Source organism: Anguilla rostrata, chromosome 16, assembly GCF_018555375.3.
Source record: "Anguilla rostrata isolate EN2019 chromosome 16, ASM1855537v3, whole genome shotgun sequence".
In the NCBI taxonomy this organism is placed as follows: Eukaryota; Metazoa; Chordata; class Actinopteri; order Anguilliformes; family Anguillidae; genus Anguilla; species Anguilla rostrata.
This window is the reverse complement of record NC_057948.1, coordinates 9,166,060-9,176,273: the sequence shown is the minus strand read 5'-3', so window position 1 is coordinate 9,176,273 and position 10,214 is coordinate 9,166,060. Positions and strand designations below refer to the sequence as shown.

Sequence of the window (10,214 nt, the reverse complement as noted above, 5' to 3'; positions counted from 1 at the left end):
TGGAGGAACAGTGGAGTTCAACGCCACCATGACCGCGACCGTGACCGTGTCCGTGACCGCGACCGCGTCCGTGACCGCGACCGCGTCCGCCCGCAACGCTCGCTCTCTCTGAGCCGTTAATAACCGCCTCTCCCGGCGCTCCGTCCGAAAGCGTCCGGGAGAGCTGCTCACGGTCACGACCCCGCCGCGCCCGCCGCGTTACTCATGCCTCCCGACGGCCAAAGTCCGCGCGGTAAATCTCATTAAAAAAAAAAAAAAGCTCACGTTCGAGAACGGCGGAGCGTTCCCATGGCGATCGTTCGTAATGGGGCGTGAGGGGATTTCCCAGAAGGCCGTTCCGTCTGGCCGGCCCGTCTCGCAGCACGAGCCCCGGCGCGCCCCGGCGCTCCCCCCCCCCCCCCGTGGTGGGCCCGTGAGCCGTCGCCCATCCGGGGCCCTCAAAAACAAGACTGTTTTTGTCCTGGCGCCCGGTGATGCATGAAGGAGGTCCCTCGCTGCCTGGACCTCCCCGTCAAACAGCACCCCCCAAAACGAGCCCCGGGACCCCTCGGTACAAGGCACGGGAGACGGGCCCCCCCCCACTCTCCGTCAGGATCTCAGCAGACAAACACCAGGGCCGGGGCGCACGATTAAAAAGCCTCTGCCCCCCCCCCCATCTGTCATCGTATGAAAACAGCGTGCCGGATTCCTCGCTCGGGCGAACGGCGCGCTGACACGGGAGCGGGCGTTCCACAGATACCTGGCGCCGCCTCCGGTCAAACGCTCCGCCCCGAACGCCGTTTCTTTTCCGACGGGCTGACAGAACAACAGGAAGGAATTCAGGGTTCGCGGAGAAGAACAAATCTGATAAGGCACCAGATGCGTCTCTCCGGACACCTTTCAAAATGGCTGCCCACAGGTCCAAAGAGGTCCCTGCGAATTAATAAGGAGTGACCATTCGGAAACGTGTAAATATTTTATTATTTATTATTCCAAACCAATTATAAAATAAGAAGATTATTTTACCAACTTACCAAAGAAGATTAAAAACAGACATTTGCACGACTACGGCGACAAAAGTCATACAAAACACAATTTAAAATGAACAAACGTTGAGATAAAAACAATGGCCACACAAAAGCTATCCCATAATAGCCTGTTTTTCCATTCCCAAACGGTGTGTGCAGCTTCAGAACGAAGTTTCAGTGCAATAAGGAAGTGCGTAAAAGAAGAGCACATAAATCCTGCATATCTTTGTAAAAAAGTGCCTTGAGCAGTGGAAGGGCCTACTTGACACACTAATGATAACACACAGTTTACGGAGACGCCACACCTCAGGCTTTACGCTCGATTAGGCTGCAATTACGCTAAATTTAATGGCGCCCAATTACTTCCCCCCGTGACGGTCGCGTGTAGCGTACGTGGAGCCGTGCGCTCGTCAACTCCGCCTCGGAGAGCTGGATGGAAACCAGGCCACTTCGTTTTATAGAACACGCTAACCGCCAGCGCGGTCGCCGAGAGCATACCAATGGATAATTACAGTAATAAAACGAGTACAGGAATCACGGTCAAGCCCCTCTCTGTGTGTAAGAGAGAGACTCTCAAACACGCAGATCTGACGTGAGCTACGGTGTCGCGCGTGGCGTAGCGCGCGGTGCGACACCGACGCGATGTTTACGCAGCGTCAGCTGCGCGGCTGGGGGGTCGTCTGTCCGGGTCGGCGAGCGGAGGGAGAGGGAGAGGGGGCGGTCCTGCAGACGGAGCGCTCCCCCGCGCTCTCAGATGAGCTGCGACTCTCGCACGCTCTCGGGGACGTCGTCGGCGGCGGCGCGTCCTTTACCCAAAGAAGAAGGATTAGAGCAGCGGGGCAGGGTGGCGTTCAGTGTGGGGGTCGGACGAGTCTACACTACAGGCTTTAGCAGCGTCTACCAGAGCGACTTTCCACTTTTACACAGCTTACAGTATCCATTTAAAGTGGAATATGAAGCAATGAGGTAGACCTTGTAAGGGTACAACGGCAGTGTCCTTACCCGGGAATCGAACCTGCGACCTTTCGGTTACAAGCCCAGTTCCTTACCCACTGCGCTACACGCCGTCCTCGAGTCGGCGGCGGGTGCCGTTGTTTCGACAGGGAGGGCTCAACGCATTCTAAACGTCATTTTCAATTACTCCATTTACATGCACAGGATATACAGGATTACGGGCTTTATCAAGGTTAAAGTCATATTCCAAACACGTTATTATTCCAATAAATACACAGCGATAAAGAGCATCTCGCAGCTTAAGATGTGCAGTTTATAATTTGCGGTTTGAGAGCGGTAAGACATGATATGCGTGTGAATTAACTTACCAGTTGCACGGAATACATGTGAGTTCTGGAACACGTGTGAATAACATTGGCACTGAATTGAGTACATGAAGAGCTAGTGTGTTCCACAGGCCACTCAACACTGGGATACTGGTTTATTCGAAACTTAGTCATGAACTTATCGGAGAAAGGCATTTACGACCTTTTTAACGACACGACTGTCATAGCTGTGAAACTTGAAAATCCGGGTGGATGTCGAGATGAATACGAGAGCGCGAGTAAACAAAGTCAGTGCTATCGGGAAAAACACAAAAAGTTCAGTACAGTGAGGGGTTTATACACATGAGAGACACATCCCACACGGGGGGGGGGGGGGGGGATTCGTTTTTCGGCTCGAAAGAGAGCTGGCCACCCCTACGGCCAGCACCACACACCTGTCCATCACAGCCTCTCACTCGTGTACAGTATGAATTCAGACTGAGCGTAGTCGTAAAACGCAAGACACACAGAATACATCGCTCATAAAATAAACGCCACGGTCATTTTCTTTTAAAGGGAGTTCTCAGGTCTCAGACAGAAGACTATTGGTTTCTTCATTAGTCCGTGTTCGTGTACGTGACCACAAACACCAAGTGTTATTCACAATGCAATATTTACCAACTGAAACAGAACTGAACTGGAACAATTTCAGTTCATAATGCCAGAAGGCTTCATTAAATGAATTATTTAAATGTATCATTCTACTTGATTGTGGTTAATATAAGAGGGAAACCAGGTCGTGCTTCCAAGGCTATTTCAAGTGTTTCTGTTAACCAGGTGAGGCGTGTCCTCTTATTGGAAAGTATTAAGTTGGATGGAACAGGTAGAAGCCCCAAAATTATGGGCTAATCTTTCTGTTAGCCTCACGTTGTGAGCATAGGGAACAGTTGTTCCAAAAACAAGTGCCGCGCATAGTTCCGAGAACACAAATCTGCGCTGCCCAGCAATCGCCCTTTTGTCTCGCTGCTCGACATCGGCAGTTATTGCATTACAGGCATTTAGCAGACGCTCTTATCAACGCTATCAGCGCGCACCGATCAGTTCAAAGTGAAAAGAGGCATCCCTAATCACACGCTGCGTTCTTTTCACAGGAGTGGCAGAGTCTCTGCGCTTAGCTCACGTCGCTTGCCGGTTTTTGCGACCAAACTTTTTTTCCCGCGTGCCGCCGTTCCCTGGCGGCTTCCTCTGGTACGGCGGAGCGGGGAAACAAAGGGCTTCGCGGCGCGAGCGCTACGTGGCTAACAAGCGGAAAAACGTAAACAGATAGATAAAAAAAGGGCTCCAGCGTCTGTTCGGGCTGGAATTAGAAGGCCGGGCTGCGCGGACGCGCTGCAGCAGCTACGCTGGGCCGAGAGCGCACAGCGTCTTAGAGAGCCTCCTCCTCCTCCCCTCAGGCCCTAAAAGCACTTCGGCCTAAAAGCACAAAAGGGCGTCGCGGGCGACTGAACAGGGAGCACGTTGACCAGGCCGGATCACAGGACAGACCAACAGCGTCTGTAAACTTCTCCCCTCTCTATTCAATTTCTTCTCTTTTTTTGTAGTACTGCAGTGCTGCTGGGAGCTGTGCCCAGTACGGCTTTTTTATGGTTTTAAACGCTGTCTTTCGGCTCCCACCACCAACAACCTCCAGGGCGGTTGAAAATATGGGGCTAGGTTTACACCTGCGAGGGTTTGGAACGGCGTGGGGGTTCCTGGGAAAAATCATCAGGATCGTCGGAAGACGGACGACTGAGCGGCCTGGTGCTCGAACCGTCGCTCTTCGGGAAATTCAGCTTCCGACTGGTATTCTCCCCGTCTCGCATCGACTAAAACCCGCAACGTCTTACTTCTTTTCTTATTATCGCGCCACTTACAACGACAGCTTTAAAGGTAGATCACTCTGTACTTACAGTGCACCGTATTTAGTTAGGAAAATGGCGAGCATCGTTGGGCTGAACGGCCTGTTCTCGTCATTATGTTATGTTATGTTATGTATACCACGATGTATTCAATTATTGAACTGCAACGACCAGAACCTGTCTGCTAACCGGAATAACACCAGACTGCGGTAACGTGGGCTAAAAAGACCAACTGCCATCTGCTCCAAACAGGGGCCTCTTGGAGATAAACCATAAATGCCAGCCTGTCTTTTTCATGGTCCGCCACCCCCCCACTCCCTCCACCCCCGTACTTGAGTTATGGCTTTCTCAGCATCTCATGAATACTTGGGGCCTAGCAGAAGAAAAAGCCTGTTCACCCCCACCCACCCCCCCACTCTATTTTTATTGCAGGTTTGATGTTTAGTCTGCGTCGAGCGCGACAGCTGCCGCGCATCCGACCGCCATTGTTCCGGGGCCCGTTTGTGTAAGAGAGATTACCCTGAAGACTTTCGCCACGGCGGATTAGCGCTGGCGCTACGAGGTGATAAAACAGGGTGGGGGGGGTTGGGGGCATTCGGGGTGAGGCAGGTGCACCACACGACGAGGCCCTGGCAGCGGGGACGGCCGACCTGAAGCGAGATGTTCACCCCCCCCCCCCCCAAACCGCCACCAAACCCCCCGCCTCGGAATAAAATAGACTGTCCTGCAGCCAGAAAGGAAATGACATCACAAAAGACCTAATACTTTTTGACAGCTACAGAACCTTTAAGACTCATTATCCCAGCATCCCTGCCCTTGACTTTCCAATGAATGCTGGAGGATTTGAATTTGAGTCACCTTGACCGTTCCACTGGACCTCCCGAAACTCTAGCATCCCTTGTTTTTGATCACTGCCCTCACTCAACGAAATGACTTGGATGAGAAAAACTGTTTTTGCAGCGCTGTTTTTACATCCGCTTTTCTTTGTTCCCTAGTTTGGAATACCCAGTCTCACTGCCACAATGTTGTCTATCAATTGGGAGGGTCTAAACCGCTGAGCTTTTCAAAACAGCCAGATAGCAGGTGCCTGACCGGGCCCAGGAATTTCCATTACACAATGAGGCCGGGGAACCATCTGCTGACAGAAGGCCCTTCCTGCCTAGTGACGCTGTAGAAAACATTACACTACAGGCATTTAGCAGACACTCTTATCCAGAGCAACCTTTTCTTTACATAGCATTTTTACATTGTATCCATTTATACAGCTGGATATATACAGAAGCAATGCAGGTTAAGTACCTTGCTCAAGGGTACAGCGGCAGTGTCCTACTGTGGAATCGAACCTGTGACCTTTAGGTTACAAGCCCAACTCCTTCGCCATTATACTACACTGCCGCCCCGGTGTTAAACTGTGCCACTCCTTTAATGTTTGATGATGTAATATGGTGAGGATTTGAGTTCCAGAACGCATGTTCTAGGAGCCCCAACATCCAGTAGCCCAGTTTGAAATAAAAACCCGAGATAGCATCGGCGCTGCCGTTCCGGTGGGCGGAAGCGGAACAGACGTTGCAGCCCGTGGTCAAGGGGGACGGGTTACGGCGGAACACCCGCTGCCCTGCCCTGGCGGTAATGGGAACGGACGGGTGGGAACGAAGCGGGGGAGGCCGCAGGGCACAGAGCCTGAAACCCCCCCCCCCCCTTACCCCACCCACCCCCGTCTGGAGCCACCGCACACCGCCGTAGCTGGCGCCTCCCGCTCCCTCACTTCCGATAATCGCCCTGGGAAACTCCTCGGCGAACGCAGTCGGTTTAGACGAGCGCGCCTCGCCGTTCCGCAGATCGCTGCGCGCTCAGCCCTTTCGCGCAATTATCCGGCTTATTTTTAAGCGGCATGAATCGCTTGCGGTTCAAGACTCTCCGTCGCGTACAATAAACTCCGAAGGGCTCTGCGGTGGAGATAATATCCCTCGGCCGTCAGCATCAGGTAAAGCAGACGAGGGCTGAAAGCACAACAGTAATTCTTTTGTGAAGCAAAATTCACCCTTTCATACGTGAAAAGCTTTGCGAAAAGCAGCTGGTTTTTTTTCTTTACCCCACACTGACTGCGCGCAGTCACGATGAAGGGCCTGGCATCGTAACGGCTTTCAGCCGCCCGCCTCCACGGCTGGGGATCGCATTACCGCACAGGAGCGAAGAGTGGTATTATTCCTGCTTTCGGGCCGGACAAAGATGTACATAATCCAAACGCAGCGGGGGGGGGAAAGCAGAAAAGCAGAGAGGGGTGACATTTCACCCCCCAGAGCCTATGACTAACAGGGACTCCCCCACACACCCAACCCCACACCCGCCAAAACAGCAGAGCTCAGACTCTAAGCATCGGCGGGCCAAAACAACCTACGGGCAGCTTACCAGACAGCTAGTGCTCAGTGCCAAAGAGCAAGAGGCTTCAGACACCTCCGCTGCTAGCTAAGATGGCTAACAGCTCCCCCCTGCGAGCACGCTGCCCAAAACAGCCCCGATATTTACGACCCGGGCAGCGCCAACGTAGACGCCGCGAGGGCGGGGTGACGTAACCGCCGCTTCGTTCACAAGCGGCTGCGTCTCACAGTGACGCAAGAGCTCGTATTGACACAATGCTGGGGGGTCCCTTCGACAGGCCGGACGATGTGATTGGGCTGTTCAGCAAACGCGTGGGCGGGGCCGCCAAAGAGGTGCGCCGGAGGGGAAACGTTTGCTTTCCCGCCGTTGTTTTTTGAACGACGAACAGGCTGGAAAATATTACGTTTCTCCCCGCTGCAGTTGTCAGACAAGCCATTCAAAACTATTAGAAATGAAAATAAGTAGAAAACATAAAGGGCCAAACTGGCCTTGAAAATAATTGGTACCCTTGAAAAAAATGACAACAGAGGCTTCAAAAAACAGGCAACACAGGTGATGAGCTATATTCAAAAAATGGACAGTTATATTTTTTCTACTTCAAAAATATACTATAACTTTATAGCAAGAAATAATTTTATTTCCCAAAAAGATTTTCCAAAATGATTTGGACCCATGTTCCCTGTTGTATGTGCACCCTCTCTACACAAGGATAACACCACAAAGAGGTCTTCCCTTGGGTTTCTGCCTGCTCTTCTCAGTTATTTTTTCACGGTACAGAAAGGGAATCAAACTCTCGACCGGATGGCTTTATGTACGGGTCAGTCTATTGGAGATAATCTTTGACTATCCTTCCACACAAGAATCTTTCAAAACCCTTCAGATTCCTTGGTCTGCGATCGAGGAGGCCATTGTCAATTAAAACCAGAAAGTTCAAGTGTGAAGCCTGAGATATCTGACCTTTTGATTGGAATCAAATGTCCTGGTGAGATGAGACCAAAACTGAGTTTTTGAGCCAGAAATTCCAGTGGTGGGGTTTGGCATCAGATGGATGGACGATTATGTTGAAAAGGACCCCATACCGATAGTAAAATATGGTGCTAGATCTTCGATGCTATGGGGCTGTTTCATATCTATGGTTCCTGGGACTGCAGTTAAGGTCAATGCAGTCATGACCTCCAGAAAGTACCAAGATATTTGGCTGAAAAACAGGGTTTTTCCCTGGAGGCTCACTTTTGGCCACAAAATGAATCTTTCCACAGGACAATGATCCAAAGATATCTCAGAATCAACCAGGAATACTTAACTGACCACAAATTATTGTTTTTCAGTGGCTATCTCAGGCTCCAGACTTGAACAGCTCAAAACTTTGTGGTTTGTGTAGAAGAGGGCAGCCTCAGACTGAAGGATTGTGAAGGATCTTGAAAGATTCTATAGAGGAATGGTCAAATATCACCTCACAATATGTTCACCAATCTCATAAAAACCTGTATGAGACTAAAGGTTTATATTTTCGCAGGAGGAGGGTGTAATGACTACCAAAAACAGGAGCTCAAATAATTTCTGCATTTTTTTAAGAGAAAAAAAAATGTATTGCTAGGAAACGAGAACATAACTTTGACAATGACCTTTTCAGGAAATAGAGTTGTGGCAAAAATGGGAAATAAGAACAATAAATTCAACCGCAGTGGTGCCAGCAGTTCAGCCGCAGAATCATAAACAAACAGAGGCAGTTTCACACAGCGGGACCGCTGAAATTATTCTGCTCCCGATGCATCCAGTAAGACCGTCGGCTGGCTCCGAATGCCGTCACGTGGCTGCCTTTGTACGTGTGTACGTTTACTCACGCCGCGTGCCCAATTATTTCGAAACGGGGCACACCTGTGCGCTACAGGGCGGTCCTTACTGAATCTGCCCGATGACTGGCCGCCACGCTCTCGCGCGTCGGGCGCGAGCGCTCGACGGTGCGGTAATTTTAGTTCCTCTTCCTGTTATGTAAGCGCAGGAAGTCCCTCAGCTGCGCTCGGGAGAAGGTGAACCCGAGCGGAAAACGAGCTCCACATGGCGCCCGCGTTCGCAGCGCACGCCGCGCTCCCCCGCCGCCCAACGGCGCCGCTCACCCTCCCCATCCCCTCAGAGGGGCGCGAGGGTACCCGGCTCACACTCCCCCAGGGCTCCAGGGAGCCCACCAGGTACCCAGTAGCTAATAAGGTACCTGGCATTTAGGAGCCCACCATGTACCTAGTTTTTAGAGAGTCCACCATATACCTTTTTGGGGGAGTCCACCATGCACCTAGTTGTGGGGGAGTCCACCATGCACCTAGTTTTGGGGGAGCCCAACATGCACCTAGTTTTAGGGGAGTCCACCATGTGCCTAGTTTTGGGCGAGTCAACTATATACTTTTTTGGTGGAGCCCACCACGTACCTAGTTTTGGGGGAAGCCACCACGTACCTAGTTTTGGGGGAAGCCACCACGTACCTAGTTTTGGGGGAAGCCACCACGTACCTAGTTTTGGGGGAAGCCACCACGTACCTAGTTTTGGGGGAGTCCAGCAGGTACCTAATATGAAGGGAGCGGATCCAAAGCTCTGCATTCGGACCCCTTCCCGTGTGGGTCTGCGGGGGGGGAGATTCTCCACAGAGACTGGAGAGCAGGAACTGGACGCATCTCTTAGATGCAGCAGGAAAACCTTACACCTTAACAGAGTGCCCTAGCCGGCATACACAGGGAAATTAGGTGCATTTACAGAGCACCTACCCTTTATAGCAATATTTAATGTTCTGTGCTTTTGGGAACAAAGGCATAAGATGGTTTTACTTTGGAAAAAGTGAAGCATGCCCTGGATTCAACTAAAAAATGATCTCTAACCAAGTACATTTCCATCATAAATCAGTAAACATTTGACAGTTGGGCCAAAATGCATAGACTGTACATGCAGCTGTGTACACACAGCTGTGCACAGTGTTGAAATGCATACCTGAGATAGATCTGAAATACATGCTTAAGGAAAGCCTGAAATATACATCTAAGGAAGATCCAAAAATAGACCTTTCCGTAAGACAATGATCCAAACCATTCCTCAAAAATCTACCAGAAAACAACTAACTGGCCACAGAATGACTGCAATGTAATGGCCACCTCGGTCTCCAAGATTGAAACCTGACGGGTAATTTGTGGTGTGAACTGAGAGGGCGGTCCACAAGCACAGAGACTAAGGATTCTGCATGGCTGAATGGTCAAAGATCAGGAGATTTACCATAAAACACTCAGTGTTGTCCCTGCGAGTTGAGGGAGCACAAAGTGCAAAAAAAATAAAATAAAATAAAAATGAACCGATTAAGGAAATTAACCCTTTATTGCCCGGTCAGAGCGAAACCCCCCCAGAGAAGACATCTGGGTCGACCGTTAGCATGACTCGCAGCTGCCCCCAGATGCAGAGACGGTGGAGCTGCGAAGACTCTTCCCCACAGAGGAGAGCCCGGGGCCGCTGGAGCGATAACCTCGCCATCCTGCCTGCCCTCCCCGCCCCCCGCTCGCACAGATGTGCGCACACACACACACACACACACACACACACACACACACACGCGTATATAATCACACAAACACACATGCGCGCACACACACACACACACACACACACACACACACACACACACACACACACACACA

The 10,214-nt window shown here is 51.1% G+C and overlaps 1 protein-coding gene across 1 annotated transcript in view; it reads right to left on the bottom strand.

Annotated features, from left to right (window-relative positions):
• Positions 1 to 942: 942 nt before the first annotated feature.
• si:ch211-266k8.4 (TBC1 domain family member 10A) overlaps positions 943 to 10,214 on the bottom strand; it is a 75,441-nt gene continuing 66,169 nt past the window's right edge. Inside the window, exon 15 of the mRNA XM_064313533.1 lies at positions 943 to 1,813. The gene's annotated coding sequence lies outside the window, so the exon portion shown is untranslated. The remainder of the gene's footprint in view (positions 1,814 to 10,214) is intronic.